Raw genomic sequence first — 23,743 nt, 5'->3', positions numbered from 1 at the left:
GAAAAATCACAAATCACAAAAAAAGAATTTTTTTGAGAAATAACAAAAAATTACAAAAAATGAAATATTTTTGAAAGATCACAAAAAATGAAATTTTTTTGAATAATAACAAAAAATCACAAAAAAATTACATTTTTGGAAAAATAACAAAAAATGATTTTTTTTTGAAAAATCACAAAAAATATCAAAAAATGTAAATTTTTTGAAAAATCACAAAAAATGTAAATTTTTTGAAAAATAACAAAAAAATCACAAAAAATTTTTACATTTTTTGAAAAATAACAAAAAGTCTCAAAAAGTTAAAAAATGAAAATATTTTGAAAAATAACAAAAAATTTACAAAAAATGAAATATTTTTGAAAGATCACAAAAAATGAAATTTTTTTGAATAATAACAAAAAATCACAAAAAAATTACATTTTTGGAAAAATAACAAAAAATGATTTTTTTGAAAAATAACAAAAAATCTCAAAAAATGTAAATTTTTTGAAAAATCACAAAAAATGTAAATTTTTTGAACAGTAACAAAAAATCACAAAAAATTTACATTTTTTGAAAATACAAAAAAAAAAGTAAGTTTTTGGAAAAATAACAAAAATCTCAAAAAATGTGAATTTTTTGAAAAATCACAAAAAATGTAAATTTTTTGAAAAATAACAAAAAATGTAAATTTTTTGAAAAATAACAAAAAATGAATTTTTTTTTGTAAAAATAACAAAAAATCTCAAAAATCGTAAATTTTTTGAAAAATCACAAAAAAATATAATTTTTTTGAAAAATAACAAAAAATCACAAAAAATTAAATTTTTTTGAAAAATAACAAAAAATGATTTTTTTTAAAATAACAAAAAATGTAAATTTTTTGAAAAATAACAAAAAATGAAATTTTTTTGAAAAATAACAAAAAATTGAAATTTTTTGAAAAATCACAAAAAATATAATTTTTTTGAAAAATAACAAAAAAATCACAAAAAATTAAAATTTTTTGAAAAATAACAAAAAATGATTTTTTTTTAAAAATAACAAAAAATTTCAAAAAATAAAATTTTTTTGAAAAATCACAAAAAATGTAAATTTTTTGAAAAATAACAAAAAATTTACATTTTTTGAAAAATCGCAAAAAATCGAAATTTTTTGAAAAATCACCAAAAATGAAATTTTTTGGAAAAATAACAAAAAATGAAAAATTTTTGAAAAATAACAAAAAATCAGAATTTTTTGAAAAATCACAAAAAATGAAAATATTTTGAAAAATAACAAAAAATCACAAAAATTGAGTTTTTTGAAAAATCACAAATCACAAAAAATGAATTTTTATTGAGAAATCACAAAAATCTAAATTTTTTGAAAAATCACAAAAAATGAAAATATTTTGAAAAATAACAAAAAATTACAAAAAATGAAATATTTTTGAAAGATCACAAAAAATGAAATTTTTTTGAATAATAACAAAAAATCACAAAAAAATTACATTTTTGGAAAAATAACAAAAAATGATTTTTTCTGAAAAATAACAAAAAATCTCAAAAAATGTACATTTTTTGAAAAATCACAAAAAATGTAAATTTTTTGAAAAATAACAAAAAATCACAAAAAAATTTACATTTTTTGAAAAATAAAAAGTCTCAAAAAATGTAAATTTTTTGAAAAATAACAAAAAATGAAATTTTTTTGAAAAATAACAAAAAATCAAAAAAATGTAAATTTTTTGAAAAATAACAAAAAATCTCAAAAAATGTAAATTTTTTGAAAAATCACAAAAAATGTAAAATTTTTGAAAAATAACAAAAAATTTAAAGTTTTTGAAAAATAACAAAAAATGAAAATTTTTTGAAAAATAACAAAAAATCTCAAAAAATGTAAATTTTTTGAAAAATCATTAAAAATGTAAATTTTTGGAAAATAACAAAAAATCACAAAAAATTAAATTTTTTTGAAAAATAACAAAAAATCACAAAAAATTAAACATTTTTGAAAAAAAAATTGCTTCTTTCTTTCATTGCGCAGTGCAGGCTCAGATACTAGGGGTACTCTACAATAAAGCCGATGACTTAATTGAGCTGTTTTAAATAAGGGAGATTAGAAAACAGTGTAGGGCCTAGTGGGCTTAAGGAATGTCTCGAAGGCAAGCTGTGGTTTTGGGGAAAAATAACTGCCACCTATTGTTGAGATCACGCCTTTTGGATTTGTTGTACAAGAGCCTCTTTATGCATGTGCAAAGTAACTGAGTAGAAAGCATAGTAAATTTTGCTTCCCCCCACTGTCTTAGATGAAACAGGGTTTGGAAGTATCGTATCCAGAGGTTTTTTCTTTTAGTGTTAAGACTAAGTTGGCCAGAGCACCTGTCTTGGGAACAGCAGGTGCTAGGTTCAAATCCAAACTGCACCTTTCCCTCAGATTATGGGAAAGTGGCTTCCTGATCTGAAACTCTTTCAATGGCCGATAGCATATGTATATATAGTCCACATCCGTCTTGTCAGCATTTTCTGCATCCTGACATGCTGGTTTTTGTTGTGTATTGTCTTTTCTTCTTCGATTTTTGTTATCGGGCAAATGTCTCTTACTATATGTTTTTGTGGCGCTGTGGCTTAGCTGGTAAAAGCGCCTGTCTTGTAAACAGGAGATCCTGGGCTCAAATCCCAGCAGCGCCTTAGTCCAGGTGGTGCGTGTGCTTGTTTTTTAGAGCTTACCGGAATGAATTATAAAATTGTATAGCTTTGAGGCGTAATGAATAGTGCGACATAGAGTTAAACAACCTCTTTGCTTGCCATTTAAATACTTGCTGTCTTTTTTTAGTCTCTGTGTGCAAAATCGTATTGCCTTCTATTCAGCGTTGGCGCTGTGGTCAAAGCGCCTGTCTAGTAAACAGGGGATCCTGGGTTCAAATCTCAGCAGTGCCTAATGTACAAGTGCCAGGGTTGCATTTTGTTAAGAGTTACGAGTGTTTAAGCAGCGGGATGTTTAGCAGTCGGTGTCTTAACAAAACTCAAATCCTTAAGAATGCTGCACGTTCAAGAGGGCTTTGGACGATGGCTTTATATAGCATAGTGTGGTAATGCCTAACCAATTGGACTTAAATATTTCAAGTCCAGACATTCACTCAAGCAGCGCTACCGTTATCAGTTTTTTTTTCTTTTTTCGAATTAAACAATTAGCCCCTGTCAATGTCGTTTGGCGTTGTGGCTTAGTTGGTCAAAGCACCTGTCTAGTAAACAGGAGATCCTGGGTTCGAATCCCAGCAGTGCCTTGTCTGCAGTTGGTCGTTCTTTCATGGTCCAGAGAGTACTAAAAAGTGCTTTCTGTGCAACAGTGCTAGAAGCAGTAGAGCACTCAGGCTCTGTGGCGCAATGGATAGTGCATTGGACTTCTAGGTTGTGAGCTAAGCCATTCAAAGGTTCTGGTTTGAGTCCCACCAGAGTCACAAGCTTTGTTCTTTTTCATCACTTACTTAAGGTGTGGTGTGTTTCTAACATTTTAGGCATCTGTCCATTAATGATAAAGTCAAAATACAGCTGAAAGAAACGAATAAGAAAATTTAGTGATTTTTTAGTTAGCTTATAAAAGTATATAAAAAGTGTATGGGCAACTAGTTGAACCGAAATGACGTAGAACTAATTAGTAACCAAAAGAAAATCATAAAATGATTAGAACAAACTAAGTAATTAACAGTTGAGAAAATTAATTTTCAAAAGTAGTGTCAAATTCAAAAACTGATTGATTATTAGTGAAATACTTAAATGGAGGATTATAAAATTAGCCAGCGTAGTGAAGAGGTTGCATGTCGTTGAGCAATTAAGAGAAACACCTAGACAAGGTGATATGCAGTCTGTTTTAGAAATTTTATTTAAGCTAAATTTTAACTGAGTTATAAACATAGATGTGACTAATTTAATTTGAATACAATTTTACAAGTAAGCAAAAAACAAAAGAAGATTGTGTTTAGTTTTTGATTTAGAAGCAATTAAGGAGAATAGATTTTAAAGCTGAGGTTAATAGTGTATGCAGAAATATGGTCATACTGATGAAAAAATGTAAAGTGATTGATTTTTTAATTATCAGAGAGAGTGGTGTTGATTAAGCATGTTGATGAAATCTTACTTGCAGAAAAAGAGTAGACACCTAATTGATTGGGAAGCAGTTGTTATGACATTTATATGGAACTAGATTTAAAGGAAGTAAGTAAAAATTATAGGGGATTAGATGACACGCCTCAATATTAGGATGAGTGGTGTCTGAGATAAGTGGAGTCAGATCGCCAAATAAATAAGCCATTACAAATAACTGTAAACTGGTGAATGTAAAACACATAGTAATAAGACTAATATGAATTATAGACTTTAATTATATTTAGAGATATCAGAAACTGCAAGAGAAGAATGAGGGTGAGGTTATAATTGATTATAGAGATATGGGAGAACAGGTGAATAAAAAGATATGTGCTAGTCATGATTGACAGCTATAATGAATGGCTGGAGGAGTGGCCAGCAAGCAAGGAGGACAGTCAGACAGTGATGAAGTGTTTAATAAAAGACGATCTAGAAACAAAAAGATGTTGAGTAAAAATTAGATTGGATAATGATAAAAGCTGAAATAATAAATATTTTAAATTGCAGCAAGTAATGGGCCTGAAGCATAAATTTAGGGAGGGTGTAAGACTAATAATTACAGGGAAAGGTAGAGAAAATTGATACAAATTTAAAAACAATTGGCAAAAATCTATGCACAGACCAAACTGAATTGGATAAAAATCATATTGGAGGTATTAGTTCATTATGGAACAAAACGATGGATGACTTTTAAATTGTTTACAGGACTGCAGTTTTGGGGACCTGGTGCAGCTTGGATGTGCAGTGGATCACTTATGTAGAGATTATATAATGACAAATTAACAACCTTATTCACGATTTTTTCTAAACAGGTTGCTAAAGGTGTGAGGCTGGCCGGATTAACTTGACAGTCAATATAGGGGTGTAAAACGGCCTGGAGCTAGGCCCAGGCCGAAAGGGGGATAAAACACAAAAAGGGGATATCTGACTAATTGGAGTGTTTAAGCATGTATTGGTGTGGGAGCTGAACACGCTGCAACACCAATGCATGAGGCCAACTGTATATTAGATACAGGCCAACACAAAAAGGGGAACCAAAAACCACATTAAATTCTAAAATAGAAAGAGAAAATAAGACTGATTTACTAGCAGATGACAATCTGACAGAAAGTGTGTGATTAAGTGTGTATGGACGTTTCCCAGAGATGGGTTACAGCTGGTAGGGCATACGCTGTGTAAAACATATTATGAATAAGTTGGCGATTCATTCCACTGTGGTGGCCCCAGATTAATAAAGGAACTAAGCCTTAAAGAAAATGAATGAATGAATTAATTAATTGGACAAATTAGATAGGAGAAAATTTAGGAAAAATTAATTAAATAATCACATTTTGAAATTATTTTATTTTACACACGTTAGTATTTTTTAAAAGTTTTTTATTATTATTTTTATTCTTTTATTTTAGACATATTATTTTTTTCATCTTTTAAGTGAAGACATTCTTTATGTTTTTTTATTATCCTTTAGTTTAAGAAATTTTTATGCTTTTTTTCTTTTATTTTAAGACATTTGTATGTTTTTTTCGTAATCTTTTATTTTAAGACATTTTAAGATTAATTTATTTTAAACACATAATTATGAGTTTAAGATTCTTTTATTTGAAGATGATTTCAAGATTCTTTTATTTGAACACATTTTTGAAGATTATTTTAGTTTGAGCCATTGTTGTTTTTAAATCTTTAATTTAAAGACACTTTAAGATTTTTATTTTAAGCCATTGTGGTTTTTGAGCCTTTTATTTGAAGAGATTCTTAAGATTTTTATTTTATTTTAATCACATTGTTGTGTTTTTGATTTTCCCATTTTAAGACATTGAGAAAAAAAGGAGTCTAGTTTAAATATGTTTGAATTTTGGTTTTAATCATTTGGTGACGAGTTTGAGTTGTTAGTTTAATAACATTGTTACGATTAAGTTCTGAATCTTTCATTTTAATAATTGTTGAGTTGAATCCTACTTTGAAGTTGTTGATTTTTCATCCTAAATCTCAATTTTAATTTTTGTGCTGTAATAAATTTAAAATGTTGAAATTCAGTTTGAACTATTCATGGGGATTATAATTTTGTATTAGTGGATTTCTAATTCTAAATGTGTTTTCACAGGTGTTGATCTTTGATCGTAATTATACAGTGGGATTTTTAATTAGAGCATATCTTTATGGGTGTGGATTTCATTTTAATCAGATTTTAATTTTTTTATGTTGGAGTTTTTAAATTTTGTTTACATTTTTATTATTGTCATTCTTATTCTAATTTTGGTGGGGAAGAAGAAGAAAAAATTACCTTTATTGATAAAGTGTATAAGAATGGAAAATTTAATGATTGGTTAATTGAAAGTTAATAAGAGTGTTGGGAGTAATAAGCCTAAATATAGCAAATAAAATCCTTATTAAAAGAAGATATCGGAGTGACTTCAAGAGGGAAGAGACTGCACCACTGAAGAGGAGAACCAAGAGTGTAGAAATTATAAACTGAATCTAAAAAAGTTAAAGAAATTTAGTTGAAAGGGGTTATAGGCATCATCTAACATAATGAATGAGCACTATAATGTTAACGATTGTTTTGAATAAGAGGTAAAACAAAGATTTAGGCAAAGGCCTGCAGTAATGACAATGGGACATTTTTGTGGAGATTTGATTATCTGTTTTTGTTTTTCTCTGCTCCAGAGAGGAGCAGAAAAGGGGAATTGTTGGAGAAAAGGAATTTATTTTCATTACTTTTGTGTTTTTTTATTAGGAAAATGTTTAGACTAACAACAGATTAATCAATCTTTTCTATTGTATTATAAAACATCTTGACCAGACAAACTTCCTCTTTTTTACTGTGCTGCATACTTTTTAGAAGAACTGCTGACAAGTGGAAAAAGCAGAATAAGAATAAATTTAGGTTTGTTCCAGAAGTCTAGACATGTCACAAGTTGTCATGATGCTTGTAGAAGTGTGAAATATATTAAAGATGCACGGAAGTGTTCAGTTCTGGTATGCAGAGAAAGGTTGCAGAAAGAGGAAGTAATGTCCAGGGGTAACAAAGGGCCAAGGGACTGCAGAATGACTGATAAGTGACGTTAAACCAAAACTCCACCTGTTAAGGTCAGTTGTGTATATATGCTGGAGTCAGGAAATGTATGTTAGTTGCGAACATCTTGAATGTAATTCTTGTATTCCATTGGGGTAATAAAACCCAGAGCTCTGTCATCGAATTATTCATTTGTATCTAATAAATTACTAATATTTTTAGCATTGAAGAAAACCCTCTCCAGACCTTTTCTTATTGAACACGTATGGAATTGGCAAGATATTCCAACAGTAGAGCATGAGACTCTTAATTTCAGAGTCCTGGGTTCGAGCCCCACGTTGGGCGTTTCTGTTACTTTTCTCTCTCTCTCTCAGGAAACTTACATTATGGTTCATATAGCAGACCTTTTGAGACAAAGTTCCGCCTTTCTACCACTGTAGGTGACCTTTCCCTAAGTCTCTGTGGCTGCAATCAGCGCGTTCGGCTGTCAATTGAAAGGTTGGTGGTTCAAGCCCACCCAGAATCAAATTAGGCATTTTGCTGCCTTGCAACTGCTAAAACGTGCACTGGGCATATATCCTGGGCCACATTCTGTCCAGCGTTACAAGATGAAATCAGGATTTAGCAGAAGATTGTCACGGGTAGGGAAGGTATTACTGTAAACGGTGTCTAGCTCTCAAATGAGCTTCAGCCGGCTAGTTCAGTTGGTAGAGCATGAGACCCATAATCTCAAGGTCGTGGGTTCGAGCCCCGCGTTGGGTGTTTCTGTTGCCTCTCTCTCAGCAAACTTTCATTAGGGTTCTTATAGCAGACCTTTTGAAACAAAGTTCCGCCTTTCTACCACTGTAGGTGACTTCTTACTCAGTCTCTGTGGCGCAATAGGTTAGCGCTTTCGGCTGTTAACTGAAAGGTTGGTGGTTCAACCCCACCCAGGGACGAATTAGGCATTTTGCTGCCTTGCAACTGCTAACACGTGCACTGGGCATATATCCTGGGCCACATTCTGTCCAGCGTTACAAAATGAAATCAGGATTTAGCAGAAGATTGTCACGGGTAGGGAAGGTATTACAGAAAACGGTGTCTAGCTCTTAAACGAGCTTCAGCCGGCTAGGTCAGTCAGTAGAGCATGAGACTCTTATTCTCAGGGTCGTGGGTTCGAGCCCCACGTTGGGTGTTTCTGTTGCCTCTCTCTCAGCAAACTTTCATTAGGCTTCATATAGCAGACCTTTTGAAACAAAGTTCCGCCTTTCTACCACTGTAGGTGACTTTTTACTAAGTTTGTGAGGCGCAATCAGTTGGTGGTTCAAGCCCACCCAGGGGCGAATTAAGCATTTTGCTGCCTTGCAACTGCTAACACGTGCACTGGACATATATCCTGGGCCACATTCTGTCCAGCGTTACAAGATGAAATCAGGATTTAGCAGAAGATTTTCAAAGGTAGGGAAGTTATTACAGAAAACAGTGTCTAGTACTTGAAAGAGTTTCTCATCAGCCCGGCTAGCTCAGTCTGTAGAGCATGAGACTCTTAATGACAGGGTCGTGGGTTCGAGCCCCACGATGGGCGTTTCTGTTACTTTTCTCTCTCACTCTCAACAAACTTACATTATGGTTCATATAGCAGACCTTTTGAGACAAAGTTCCGCCTTTCTACCACTGTAGGTGACCTTTCCCTTAGTCTCTGTGGCGCAATCTGTTAGCGCGTTCGGCTGTCAATTGAAAGGTTGGTGGTTCAAGCCCACCCAGAATCAAATTAGGCATTTTGCTGCCTTGCAACTGCTAAAACGTGCACTGGGCATATATCCTGGGCCACATTCTGTCCAGCGTTACAAGATGAAATCAGGATTTAGCAGAATATTCTCACGGGTAGGGAAGGTATTACTGTAAACAGTGTCTAGCTCTTGAAACAGCTTCTCATCAACCTGGCTAGCTCAGTCGGTAGAGCATGAGATTCTTCATCTCAGGGTCGTGGGTTTGAGCCCTTCGTTGGGCGTTTCTGTTACTTTTCTCTCTCTCTCTCAGGAAACTTACATTATGGTTCATATAGCAGACCTTTTGAGACAAAGTTCCGCCTTTCTACCACTGTAGGTGACCTTTCCCTAAGTCTCTGTGGCGCAATCTGTTAGCGCGTTCGGCTGTCAATTGAAAGGTTGGTGGTTCAAGCCCACCCAGAATCAAACTAGGCATTTTGCTGCCTTGCAACTGCTAAAACGTGCACTGGGCATATATCCTGGGCCACATTCTGTCCAGCGTTACAAGATGAAATCAGGATTTAGCAGAAGATTGTCACGGGTAGGAAAGGTATTACTGTAAACGGTGTCTAGCTCTCAAATGAGCTTCAGCCGGCTAGTTCAGTTGGTAGAGCATGAGACCCTTAATCTCAAGGTCGTGGGTTCGAGCCCCGCGTTGGGTGTTTCTGTTGCCTCTCTCTCAGCAAACTTTCATTAGGGTTCTTATAGCAGACCTTTTGAAACAAAGTTCCGCCTTTCTACCACTGTAGGTGACTTCTTACTCAGTCTCTGTGGCGCAATAGGTTAGCGCTTTCGGCTGTTAACTGAAAGGTTGGTGGTTCAACCCCACCCAGGGACGAATTAGGCATTTTGCTGCCTTGCAACTGCTAACACGTGCACTGGGCATATATCCTGGGCCACATTCTGTCCAGCGTTACAAAATGAAATCAGGATTTAGCAGAAGATTGTCACGGGTAGGGAAGGTATTACAGAAAACGGTGTCTAGCTCTTAAACGAGCTTCAGCCGGCTAGGTCAGTCAGTAGAGCATGAGACTCTTATTCTCAGGGTCGTGGGTTCGAGCCCCACGTTGGGTGTTTCTGTTGCCTCTCTCTCAGCAAACTTTCATTAGGCTTCATATAGCAGACCTTTTGAAACAAAGTTCCGCCTTTCTACCACTGTAGGTGACTTTTTACTAAGTTTGTGAGGCGCAATCAGTTGGTGGTTCAAGCCCACCCAGGGGCGAATTAAGCATTTTGCTGCCTTGCAACTGCTAACACGTGCACTGGACATATATCCTGGGCCACATTCTGTCCAGCGTTACAAGATGAAATCAGGATTTAGCAGAAGATTTTCAAAGGTAGGGAAGTTATTACAGAAAACAGTGTCTAGTACTTGAAAGAGTTTCTCATCAGCCCGGCTAGCTCAGTCTGTAGAGCATGAGACTCTTAATGACAGGGTCGTGGGTTCGAGCCCCACGATGGGCGTTTCTGTTACTTTTCTCTCTCACTCTCAACAAACTTACATTATGGTTCATATAGCAGACCTTTTGAGACAAAGTTCCGCCTTTCTACCACTGTAGGTGACCTTTCCCTTAGTCTCTGTGGCGCAATCTGTTAGCGCGTTCGGCTGTCAATTGAAAGGTTGGTGGTTCAAGCCCACCCAGAATCAAATTAGGCATTTTGCTGCCTTGCAACTGCTAAAACGTGCACTGGGCATATATCCTGGGCCACATTCTGTCCAGCGTTACAAGATGAAATCAGGATTTAGCAGAATATTCTCACGGGTAGGGAAGGTATTACTGTAAACAGTGTCTAGCTCTTGAAACAGCTTCTCATCAACCTGGCTAGCTCAGTCGGTATAGCATGAGATTCTTCATCTCAGGGTCGTGGGTTTGAGCCCTTTGTTGGGCGTTTCTGTTACTTTTCTCTCTCAACAAACTTACATTAGGGTTCGTATAGCAGACCTTTTGAGACAAAGTTCCGCCTTTCTACCACTGTAGGTGACTTCTTACTCAGTCTCTGTGGCGCAATAGGTTAGCGCGTTCGGCTGTTAACTGAAAGGTTGGTGGTTCAACCCCACCCAGGGACGAATTAGGCTTTTTGCTGCCTTGCAACTGCTGACACGTGCACTGGACATATATCCTGGGCCACATTCTGTCCAGCGTTACAAGATGAAATCAGGATTTAGCAGAAGATTTTCAAAGGTAGGGAAGTTATTACAGAAAACAGTGTCTAGTTCTTGAAAGAGTTTCTCATTAGCCCGGCTAGCTCAGTCAGTAGAGCATGAGACTCTTAATCTCAGGGTCGTGGGTTCGAGCCCCACGTTGGGCGTTTCTGTTACTTTTCTCTCTCACTCTCAACAAACTTACATTAGGGTTCATATAGCAGACCTTTTGAGACAAAGTTCCGCCTTTCTACCACTGTAGGTGACCTTTCCCTAAGTCTCTGTGGCGCAATAGGTTAGCGCGTTCGGCTGTTAACTGAACGGTTGGTGGTTCAACCCCACCCAGGGACGAATTAGACATTTTGCTGCCTTGCAACTGCTAACACGTGCACTGGGCATATATCCTGGGCCACATTCTGTCCAGCATTACAAGATGAAATCAGGATTTAGCAGAAGATTGTCACGGGTAGGGAAGGTATTACAGAAAACGGTGTCTAGCTCTTAAACAAGCTTCAGCCGGCTAGGTCAGTCAGTAGAGCATGAGACTCTTATTCTCAGGGTCGTGGTTACGAGCCCCACGTTGGGTGTTTCTGTTGCCTCTCTCTCAGCAAACTTTCATTAGGCTTCATATAGCAGACCTTTTGAAACAAAGTTCCGCCTTTCTACCACTGTAGGTGACTTTTTTCTAAGTTTGTGAGGCGCAATCAGTTAGCGCGTTCAACTGTTAACTGAAAGGTTGGTGGTTCAAGCCCACCCAGGGGCGAATTAAGCATTTTGCTGCCTTGCAACTGCTAACACGTGCACTGGGCATATATCCTGGGCCACATTCTGTCCAGCGTTACAAGATGAAATCAGGATTTAGCAGAATATTCTCACGGGTAGGGAAGGTATTACTGTAAACAGTGTCTAGCTCTTGAAACAGCTCCTCTTCAACCTTGGCTAGCTCAGTCGGTAGAGCATGAGATTCTTCATCTCAGGGTCGTGGGTTTGAGCCCCTCGTTGGGCGTTTCTGTTACTTTTCTCTCTCTCTCTCAGCAAACTTACATTAGGGTTCGTATAGCAGACCTTTTGAGACAAACTTCCGCCTTTCTACCACTGTACGTGAGTTTACCCTAAGTCTCTGTGGCGCAATCGGTTAGCGCGTTCGGCTGTTAACTGAAAGGTTGGTGGTTCAAGCCCACGCAGGGACGAATTAGGCATTTTGCTGCCTTGCAACTGCTAACACGTGCACTGGGCATATATCCTGGGCCACATTCTGTCCAGCGTTACAAGATGAAATCAGGATTTAGCAGAATATTCTCACGGGTAGGGAAGGTATTACTGTAAACAGTGTCTAGCTCTTGAAACAGCTTCTCATCAACCTGGCTAGCTCAGTCGGTAGAGCATGAGATTCTTCATCTCAGGGTCGTGGGTTTGAGCCCTTCGTTGGGCGTTTCTGTTACTTTTCTCTCTCTCTCTCAACAAACTTACATTAGGGTTCGTATAGCAGACCTTTTGAGACAAAGTTCCGCCTTTCTACCACTGTAGGTGACCTTTCCCTAAGTCTCTGTGGCGCAATAGGTTAGCGCGTTCGGCTTTTAACTGAAAGGTTCGTGGTTCAACCCCACCCAGGGACGATTTAGGCATTTTGCTGCCTTGCAACTGCTAACACGTGCACTGGACATATATCCTGGGCCACATTCTGTCCAGCGTTACAAGATGAAATCAGGATTTAGCGGAAGATTTTCAAAGGTAGGGAAGTTATCACAGAAAACAGTGTCTAGTTCTTGAAAGAGTTTCTCATCAGCCCGTCTAGCTCAGTCGGTAGAGCATGAGACTCTTAATCTCAGGGTCGTGGGTTCGAGCCCCACGTTGGGCGTTTCTGTTACTTTTCTCTCTCACTCTCAACAAACTTACATTAGGGTTCATATAGCAGACCTTTTGAGACAAAGTTCCGCCTTTCTACCACTGTAGGTGACTTTTCCCTGGGTCTCTGTGGCGCAATCGGTTAGCGCGTTCGGCTGTTAACTGAAAGTTTGGTGGTTCAAGCCCACCCAGGGACGAATTAGGCATTTTGCTGCCTTGCAACTGCTAACACGTGCACTGGGCATAGATCCTGGGCCACATTCTGTCCAGCGTTACAAGATGAAATCAGGATTTAGCAGAATATTCACATGGGTAGGGAAGGTATTACTGTAAACAGTGTCTAGCTCTTGAAACAGCTTTTCATCAACCTGGCTAGCTCAGTCGGTAGCGCATGAGATTCTTCATCTCAGGGTCGTGGGTTTGAGCCCCTCGTTGGGCGTTTCTGTTACTTTTCTCTCTCTCTCTCAGCAAACTTACATTAGGGTTCGTATAGCAGACCTTTTGAGACAAAGTTCCGCCTTTCTACCACTGTAGGTGTCTTTTCCCTAAGTCTCTGTAGCGCAATTGGTTAGCATGTTCGGCTGTTAACTGAAAGGTTGTTGTTAAAGCCTACGCAGGGACGAATTCTGCATTTTGCTGCCTTGCAACTGCTAACACGTGCACTGGGCATATATCATGGGCCACATTCTGTCCAGCGTTACAAGATGAAATCAGGATTTAGCAGAAGATTCTCACGGGTAGGGAGGGTATTACTTTAAACATTGTCTAGCTCTTGAAAGAGTTTCTCATCAACTTTGGCTAGCTCAGTCGGTAGAGCATGAGACTCTTAATCTCAGGGTCGTGGGTTCGAGCCCCACGTTGGGCGTGTCTGTTACTTTTCTCTCTCTCTCTCAACAAACTTACATTAGGGTTCATATAGCAGACCTTTTGAGACAAAGTTCCGCCTTTCTACCACTGTAGGTGACTTTTCCCTAAGTCTCTGTGGCGCAATCAGTTAGCGCGTTCGGCTGTTAACTGAAAGGTTGGTGGTTCAAGCCCACCCAGGGACGAATTAGGCATTTTGCTGCCTTGCAACTGCTAACACGTGCACTGGGCATATATCCTGGGCCACATTTTGTCCAGCGTTACAAGATGAAATCAGGATTTAGCAGAATATTCTCACTGGTAGGGAAGGTATTACTGTAAACAGTGTCTAGCTTTTGAAACAGCTTCTTATCAACCTGGCTAGCTCAGTCGGTAGAGCATGAGATTCTTCATCTCAGGGTCGTGGGTTTGAGTCCCTCGTTGAGCGTTTCTGTTACTTTTCTCTCTCTCTCTCAGCAAACTTACATTAGGGTTCGTATAGCAGACCTTTTGAGACAAAGTTCCGCCTTTCTACCACTGTAGGTGTCTTTTCCCTAAGTCTCTGTAGCGCAATTGGTTAGCGTGTTTGGCTGTTAACTGAAAGGTTGTTGTTCAAGCCTACGCAGGGACGAATTCTGCATTTTGCTGCCTTGCAACTGCTAACACGTGCGCTGGGCATATATCATGGGCCACATTCTGTCCAGCGTTACAAGATGAAATCAGGATTTAGCAGAAGATTCTCAAAGGGTAGGGAAGGTATTACTGTAAACAGTGTCTAGCTCTTGAAATAGGTCTTCATTAACCTGGCTAGCTCAGTCGGTAGAGCATGAGATTCTTCATCTCAGGGTCGTGGGTTTGAGCCCCACGTTAGGCATTTCGGTTACTTTTCTCTTTCTCTCTCAGCAAACTTACAATAGGGTTCATATAGCAGACCTTTTGAGACAAAGTTCCGCCTTTCTACCACTGTAGGTGACTTTTCCCTAAGTCTCTGTGGCGCAATCGGTTAGCGTGTTCGGCTGTTAACTGAAAGGGTGGTGTTTCAAGCCCACGCAGGGGCGAATTCTGCATTTTGCTGCCTTGCAACTGCTAACACGTGCACTGGGCATATATCATGAGCCACATTCTGTCCAGCGTTACAAGATGAAATCAGGATTTAGCAGAACATTTTCACGGGTAGGGAAGGTATTACTGTAAACAGTGTCTAGCTCTTGAAAAGTTTCTTATCAGCCCGGCTAGCTCAGTCGGTAGAGCATGCGACTCTTAATCTCAGGGTCGTGGGTTTGAGCCCCACGTTGGGCGTTTCTGTTACTTTTCTCTCTCACTCTCAACAAACTTACATTAGGGTTCATATAGCAGACCTTTTGAGACAAAGTTCCGCCTTTCTACCACTGTAGGTGACTTTTCTCTAAGTGTCTGTGGCGCAATCGGTTAGCGTGTTCAGCTGTTAACTGAAAGGTATTTTGTAATAAGGTTTTAAATAAATGTGAATGTTGGATAGGGGAAGAGGAGGAGGAGGTAGAGCAGCAGGTGGGCAGGCAGATGTATGAAGGAGACAATATCCAGTCAGAGGACAAAACAACAACACAAGAAAAAAGTACAGAATCTGAAAGTGAAAAACTACAAGAGAATGAGACTAATGGAATAGACAGAGTCACTGAACAGGAAGGGACAACATGGACACAAATGGATATGACTGACAGTTTAAAGAGTGTTTTGGAAGCAGCAGAATTGAGCGATTCAAATAATAAAGACTTAAATCAAGGACAACAGGAAGACACATTTTGGACACAAATGGACATCACAGACAGTTTTCAAAAGGCATTGGACACAGAGGAGACAAAAGGCCAAAGTAATGACGAGCAAGCCGATTTAGAGGGACATTTACAAAAGGATGGAAACAAAGAGACACAGGGGAAATCAGCAAAAAGGAGAAGATCGTTAAAGATAAAAACCTAATTTAGAGACTGCAAGAAAAAAAACTGCTAAAAGATGAAGAAATTGAATGCACAAATAAGTATGAGTTGCTAAAGGGCTTGGAAGACATGGACTGAGATTATGTTTTTTATGAATGTTTTTATGTCTTTTATGAATGTTTTTATATTTTTTATGGTTTTAGGAATTGTGTCTTTTAATGCAAGAGGGCTTTTAGACATCAGGAAATTTGAAAAAGTGAAAGAAATGTGTAAACGAGAAGATGTGATTTTACTACAAGAGACAAACTGGAGGGAAGAATGCATGAACGAAATAAGAAAAAGGTGGAGTGGGGAAATGTTATACAATAATGGGGATGGGAGACTAGGGAGAGGAGTTGCAATTTTAATAAAAGAAAACAGTGGGGTTTTATGTAAAACAATCTATAATGACAAAGAGGGAAAGTGTATGATATGTGAAATGGAGTATGTAAAGAAAAAAGTAATTATGGTGAATGTTCACGCCCCAACAGAGGAGAACAAAAAGAAAGAGTATTTTAATGTACTTAGAGATTATTTAAAGAAACACGAAAGAGTTATTATCATGGGTGATTTTAACACTGTTTTTAGTAAATTAGAAATGGCTGAGGGAATGGTTTTTAAAACGGATAAGGGGAGAAAATAACTGAAAATATTGGAAATGAATTGGAAGGAAATATTGGAAGGAAATGAATTTAATTGATGTGTGGAGAGAAAGGAATGAACAGACAAAAGAGTACTCAATAAGACAGATAGTGGGGAATTTTTGTTGTCAAACAAGAATTGATTTTATTTTATGCACAAGAAATGTTGAAGGGTTTATAAACAAGATTAAATATGAAGAAACAAGTCTGAGTGACCATAAGCCACTTTTTATGAAGCTTGACTGGAGTAATGTGAAAAGAGGGCCAGGGGTATGGGTTTTAAACACAGCGGTTTTAAAGAATGAAGACTATGTTTTAAGTGTAAAGGAAATTATTCAAAAGGAAAAAGGGAATGAAATTTATAATGAGGACAAAAGAATGTGGTGGGAGAATGTGAAGTATTTAGTTAAAAAGTTTATGATAAAATATTGTAGACAATTACAAAATTGTAAAAAATATAAGGAAAAGGAGCTGAAAGAAAAACTAGAAAACGAATTGAAAAATGAGAATGGAAAAAATATACAAAAGATAAAAGAACTGCAAGGAAGATTAAATGAAATGGAGGAGGAGAAATTTGAAGGTGCAAGATTAAGAAGGAAAGCAAAATTTACAGTAGAGGGGGAAAAGTGCACTAAATTTTTCTTTGATCTAGAAAAGAGAAGAGGGAAGTCAGAAATGATTAGAGAAATAAGGAGCAAAAATGGGAACATAGTAGAACAACATGAGGAGATTTTGGAAGAAATAAGATCATATTATGATAAATTGTTTTGCACAGAGGGAATAAAAGAAAAAGAAAACGGGGAATTACTAAATCTAATAAAATCAAGAGTAGAAGAAGGGGGAAAAAGAGAATGTGACGAGGAGATAGGAGAAGAAGAAATAAAAAGAGCAATTAGTGGATTGAACAAAAAGAAAAGTCCAGGAATAGATGGGTTGGGAAGTGAATTTTATATTGTTTTTAAAGATATTTTATCTAGTATTTTAAAGGAAGTATATGATGAGATTTTTGAGAATGGTGAGATAAATAAAAGAATGGGGATGGGCTTAATGAAGGTGATATACAAAGGAAAGGGGGATAAAGTAGCTTTAAAAAAACTATAGACCTATAACAATGCTTAATACTGATTTGAATATTTTAGCCAAAGTTTTGGCTAATAGACTAAAAGAAGTGATGCCAAGCATAATAAAAACAAACCAAGCATATAGTATAAAAGGACGAGACATTGCGGATACAACTATGAGTATTAAAGACACAATTAGATATATAAATGATAAGCAGAAAGATGGTTTTTTAATTAGTCTGGACTTCGAGAAAGCTTTTGATAGGGTGGAGCATGACTTTTTATTTGGAGTGTTAAAGAGTTTTGGTTTTGGGGAAAATTTTATAAAGTGGGTTCAGATTTTATATAGAGGAGCGGTAACAAGGATAAAATGCAATGGGTTTTTAACAGACTGTTTTAAGATAACAAGGTCAATCAGACAGGGTTGTCCGTTATCTGCACTTTTATATGCTTTAGTTGCAGAACCACTGGGATTAGCTGTGAAGCACGAGGACAGAATAAAAGGAATAGAGGTAGAGGGGGGAGTGAATGAAATATTTCAATATGCTGATGATACCACATTAATACTACAAGATCTGGCAAGTGTAAAGCAAGCAATGGAAACAGTACAGCATTTTTGCAAGGGTTCAGGGGCTAAAATAAATGAAGATAAAACAGTATATTTGAGATTTGGAGAAACTGAGGCTTTATCTGGACATTTTACTTTTAAGGAAATGGATGAAATTAAAATTTTAGGCATTGTAATTGGGAGGGATGAAAAGAAAGCAGAAGTAACCATGTGGGAGGAAATGTTAGGAGGGATTGAACGGAGGCTGAGGTTTTGGAAATTAATGTCTTTAACTTTAAAGGGGAGGGTTTTAATTTTGAATGTTTTAATGGTTTCTAAATTATGGAATATTTTATATGTGTCATCAATGCCACTGTGGATGGAAAAAAGGCTGAAACAATGTTTTTTAGATTTTTTATGGGAAGGGAAACCTCCAAGAATAGCATATGCAACGTTAATTGGAGAAGTAGGCAAAGGGGGTCTAGGTTTAATAGACGTGGAGCAAAGAAAAAACAGTTTAAGAGTAAAAATGGTAAGGAAATATTTGGATGAAGACAATAAGGCAGCATGGAAAAGAACAATGGAATATTTTTTAAGTAAAAGTGGCAATTTTAATATGGGAGATAATATTTTATGCATGAGGATGAAAAAATTCATGACAGAGGGTCTACCAGATTTTTATAAAGAACTGATTGGAGCATGGGGGAAATTTTTAACTTGTGTACATTTTAACATACAAGGACGCGAGAACATTTTAAATCAGCCTTTATTCTTAAACAGTGGCATTCTTAATCAAGAGAAAGTGGTGTTTTTTAGGAAATGGTGGGAGGTGGGAATAACAAGAGTAAGGGATGTTTTATATGAATTTAAGGAAGGATTTTTACCGGTACAGTATGTTATTGACGTAATGGATGAAGCGAAGGAGGATTTTAACAGACAAGACTTAATAAAGGAATACGACATAATCAAAAATGCCATACCTACAGAATGGTTAACAAGAATAGAAAACATGGAAGAAAATAAACAAAGTAAAGATGTGATTGTGAAATTTGGAGAGAAATGGTGGAACTTGAAAGATAGTACTGTGAAAATGATTTATGGGTTTTTTAGAGATGGGGTTTTTAAGAAACCGCGTTCAAATGAGTACTGGATACGGATGTTTAAAGATGTAAATGAAGACAACATATGGGCTAATATAAAGGGCAAATTAGTACAGTCAAAAGTGGAGAATTTGGAGTATTTGATCAGAAATAAAGCAGTTTTTACAGATATAATTTTAAACAAAATAGGGATGGAGGAAAGTGTCACATGTAAAGTATGTCAAGATGCAGATGAAGGATTCTTACACCTGTTTTTATATTGTAATGAGTTGAAAGATTTTAATGAGAAATGCAAAAGCATTATTTTAACTTTGAAAGGAGAAAGAGATGACGATCTTGAGTGGGAAAAGGTGTTGATGTTGGGAGTGAACAAAGAATGTAATAATGAAAAGCTCATAAATTTACTTGTGATGTTAATAAAAAGTGCAATATGGGAGAGAAGAGTTGCTGCAAAAAAGGAAAAAGCTGTATTAGATGTGTGGAATGTGTTTAAGAGGAAGGTGGAGAAATATGTTGAATATCTGTTTTATTATTTTAAGTTGGAGGACATGCAGGAGGCTTTTTATGATGTTTTTACTCAAGAAGTTTCAAAGATTTTAAATGACACAGGAATGAAAATGCCTTTTTAAAAAAGGTGATTATACCCTTTAAGGAGTTCTACTTGCAACATTTTATATTTAAAATGTTTTATTGTGAAGATATGATGTAATACGGACCTTTTTAATGTTTTGTCTGAAGTGAAATATGTATAAATAAGTGAATTGTATGAATTTTGAACAGTATAATAAAAAAGAAAAAAAAAAAAAAATGGAAATGCCCGATCTCATCTGAACTCGGAAGTAAAGCAGGGTCGGGCCTGCTTAGTACTTGGATGGGAGACCGCCTGGGAATACCAGGTGCTGTAAGCTTTTCGAAGTGCTTCATTTGGCAGCTGCTTTAAATAGCCAACGCTTGACAGCCTCATTCGCTTACGGCCATACCACCCTGGAAATGCCCGATCTCATCTGAATTTGGAAATAAAGCAGGGTCGGGCCTGGTTAGTACTTGGATGAGAGACCGCCTGGGAATACCAGGTGCTGTAAGCTTTTCGAAGTGCTTCATTTGGCAGCTGCTTTAAATAGCCAACGCTTGACAGCCTCTTTCGCTTACGGCCATACCACCCTGGAAATGCCCGATCTCATCTGAACTCGGAAGTAAAGCAGGGTCGGGCCTGCTTAGTACTTGGATGGGAGACCGCCTGGGAATACCAGGTGCTGTAAGCTTTTCGAAGTGCTTCATTTGGCAGCTGCTTTAAATAGCCAACGCTTGACAGCCTCTTTCGCTTACGGCCATACCACCCTGGACACGCCCTCTAGTGTGAGTTAGAGTTGGTGCACTGCAGGAAGTGTGAGGTGGCAGTAGGAAGAGAGAGGCTCTTCCATTTTTGCAGTTTTGTTTTTTTTTTATTTTTAGATTTTGCATTACAAAGTTTACTTTAATTGTTTTTTCAGTTAAAGATTAATTTTAACTAACCCCAAACAGTAACACTGTTTTGGGGTTAGAAAACAACAACATGGACACAAAAGAGAAAGAGAATGGACAGGACACGAATGAACAAAGGAACGGGGAGCAGGAAATGCTACAAACATGTTTGAAAGGACTCGAAATGAAGATGCCGGAGAAAACAGCAAGGAGACATGGGCAACAGTTGTTTCAAAGAAAAAAGAAGGGAAAGGAGGTGGTCAAGAAAAGAAAGGGGATCTACAATCAACTGCAAGTATTGAAAGTGAAAAGAATATTGAAGGACAAAGGAATGCTGTAAGTCAAAAACAACAGATGCTGAACAAACTAAAGAAGCAAGCAAGGTATCAAAGAGAGTACAAGAAGGAAGCCACACTAACAATGATGGTAAGAGACATTGAAAACGCAACTATAAACAACATAATTAAAGCAGTAGAAGACAAAGTCGGGATTGGCAAACTACTTGGACTGAGAAGAAAAAACAACAATGAATTTGAACTGACAATGGAAAGTGAAAAAGAATGCGAGATATTGTTAAACGGACTGATGATTAATGGAGAAGAATGTGAGATGAAAAAGCTGTGTGCAACAGAAAAAATGGTATCATTTCTGAACTTGCCAAGTTATATACATGATGATGAGATACAACAGAAACTAAGCAATTGGGGAGTAACTCCGATACTTTCAATAAGAAGAAAATATCATCCGGGAACAATGGTGGCAGATGGAACACGCTTTGTCAGGGTAAAATTTCCCAAAGAAGTGAAATCTTTACCATACAATGTTGGCTTCATGACGGAAGAAGGGATGCAATATTTCAGAGTGATTCATGATAATCAACTGAAAATGTGCAGACTCTGCTCCAGTACAGAGCATGAGAAGAAAGACTGCCCAAATTTCACATGCAGGAGATGTCTTCAGCAGGGGCATTATGTGCGGGACTGCGAAGTTCCGCAGTGCCAGGGCTGCGAGAGGGCATCGACAAGATGTAACTGTGAAAAAGAGGAGGAAATTGAAAGGATGGAAATACAAGAATCACTTGAAAATACGGCAACAGAAAGGAAGGAGGACAAAACAGAAGAAGAAAACAATACAGAAGAGGACAGAAATGAGCAAGAGGATAAAGGAATGGAACTGGGAGAAGGAGCAAACAAGGAAGAAGAAGAACCAAATAATAGACAATTTGCTGAGGAACAAGATAATGAGGACACTATAGAACTGAACAATGAAGAGAGACAGGAGAAAACAAGGACTGAGAACAATGAAATAAGAGCAATAAATGAGGTAAGAGCAATGGATTTTGAAAGGGGGAATTATGGACTGGAAAAAAAAGAAAAAGGAAAAAAGATAAAAGATTTAAAATCAAGATCTAAAAGTGGCTTAAACATTGAAATGGTTCTACAACGGCAGAAAATAAGAAGAGAAGAGATTAAAGAAAGAATGGAAAGGAAGAAATTTGAAAAAGGAGATGCAAGAAACATTTGTTTAAGTGACAGTGACTCAGAATGAATGGTGGTTATTGGTTTATCCAATAATTATACTAATGAGTAATGTATGTGTGGTATCATTGAATGTAAGAGGATTGTCCAAATGTGAAAAGTTTGAAAGATTAACGTGTTTGACAAAAAAGTGTGATATATTATGTTTACAAGAGACAAAGTGGGAAAATGAGATTAAAAATGAAATGAGAAAATTATGGAATGGTGAAATATTTAGTAATGGAAATATAGAAAAGAATAGAGGAGTAGCAATTTTAATAAAAAGAGGGATTTTTGAGAAAGTAGAATTAGACTATAAAGACACAAATGGAAGAATAATAATTGTAAAAGTTCTGTATGGTGGGAAAAGTTTTAGAGTATGCAACATACATGCACCAAATGAGGAAAAGGACAAATATAACTTTTATAAGGAAATAGATAAGCTAATAGAAAAGAATGAAAACATATATATTTTAGGAGATTTTAATATTGCCATGCAAAGAATAGATATAGATGACTCAATGAATTTTAGAACAGACAGAGGGAGGAATGAACTACAAAATTTGATGAGAAAATGTGATTTGGTAGACGTATGGAGAGAGCGAAATGGTATGAAAAGAGAGTATTCAAGAAGAGAAATTGCAAATAGGATTTTAAAGCAAAGTAGAATTGACCTGTTTTTATGTAAGAAAAATGAAGTACAATATGTTAACACAATTTTATATAAAACCTATAGTGAGAGTGATCATGATTTTTTATGGATAACGATGAATTTTAATGAGATTGAAAAAGGACCAGGAGTGTGGATACTCAACACTGAGCTGTTAAAAATAGAAAGTTATAAAATGGATATAGAAAATATAATAATTAATAGTGTGAATGATGAAATGTTTGAAACAGAAACAGGTTTATGGTGGGATAATCTGAAAAATAGAATAAAAGAATACTCAATAAATATATCAGAAAAAATACAAAAGGCAAAAAAATTCAAAGAAAATTAAATTAGAAAAGAATGGAATGAAGAAATGAGTAAAGTAAATGGGATAAATGTTGACAAAATAATTGAATTACAGGAAAAGCTGAAGAAAATTGAAGAAGAAAAGTGTAAAGGAGTAATTATTAGAAGCAGAGCTAAAGACATTGTAGAAGGAGAAAGAAGTACAAAATACTTTTATGAATTAGAAAAAACAAGACAGAGAGCAGCTATAATAAAATGTATAAAAACACAAGATGGGAAAACTGTAGAAGACAAAGAGGGGATTTTAAATGAAACTAGACAATTTTATAAGGAATTATTTACAGAAAATGGAGTTAATTTAAATGATGAACATTTTTTATTAGAAAAAATAACAGCAAAATTAAATAAAGAGGACAAGGAAATGTGTGAGAGTGAGATAACAGATTTAGAAATAGAAACAGCTATTGATCAGTCGAGAAATGGGAAAAGTCCAGGAATAGATGGACTACCAGTTGAGTTTTATAAAGTTTTTAAAAATGTTTTAATTCCTATTTTAAATGAAATATACAGTGATATTTATGAAAAAGGAGAGTTAACTAATAGTATGAAGAAAGGAATGGTGAAAATGATTTATAAAAGAAATGGAGACAAAGGAGACTTAAAGAATTATCGACCCTTAAGCATGCTGAACACGGACTATAAAATTTTAGCAAAGGTTTTAGCTAATAGATTGAAAGTAGTTGTACCTAACATAATCAAAACAAATCAAGCATATGCAGTTCTAAAAAGAGACATAACTGATGTCATA

The 23,743-nt window shown here is 36.3% G+C and overlaps 5 non-coding genes across 5 annotated transcripts; all 5 read left to right on the top strand.

The window, feature by feature from the left end:
• Positions 1–2,577: 2,577 nt before the first annotated feature.
• trnat-ugu (transfer RNA threonine (anticodon UGU)) lies at positions 2,578–2,651 on the top strand. Its single transcript has one exon. It is a non-coding gene; the product is annotated as a tRNA-Thr (tRNA).
• A 522-nt stretch (positions 2,652–3,173) lies between these two features.
• On the top strand, positions 3,174–3,247 carry trnat-agu (transfer RNA threonine (anticodon AGU)). The gene has a single exon. It is a non-coding gene; the product is annotated as a tRNA-Thr (tRNA).
• Positions 3,248–12,795: 9,548 nt separating this feature from the next.
• trnak-cuu (transfer RNA lysine (anticodon CUU)) lies at positions 12,796–12,868 on the top strand. Its single transcript has one exon. It is a non-coding gene; the product is annotated as a tRNA-Lys (tRNA).
• A 7,097-nt stretch (positions 12,869–19,965) lies between these two features.
• Positions 19,966–20,084, top strand: LOC141383886 (5S ribosomal RNA). The gene has a single exon (XR_015489628.1). It is a non-coding gene; the product is annotated as a 5S ribosomal RNA (ribosomal RNA).
• A 58-nt stretch (positions 20,085–20,142) lies between these two features.
• LOC141383596 (5S ribosomal RNA) lies at positions 20,143–20,261 on the top strand. Its single transcript, XR_015489056.1, has one exon. It is a non-coding gene; the product is annotated as a 5S ribosomal RNA (ribosomal RNA).
• Positions 20,262–23,743: the final 3,482 nt, after the last annotated feature.

The sequence above is a fragment of the Danio rerio genome, chromosome 4 (genome assembly GCF_052040795.2).
Source record: "Danio rerio strain M-AB ecotype USA chromosome 4, GRCz13ab, whole genome shotgun sequence".
NCBI lineage: Eukaryota > Metazoa > Chordata > Actinopteri > Cypriniformes > Danionidae > Danio > Danio rerio.
This window is presented reverse-complemented; position numbering and strand designations above follow the sequence as displayed.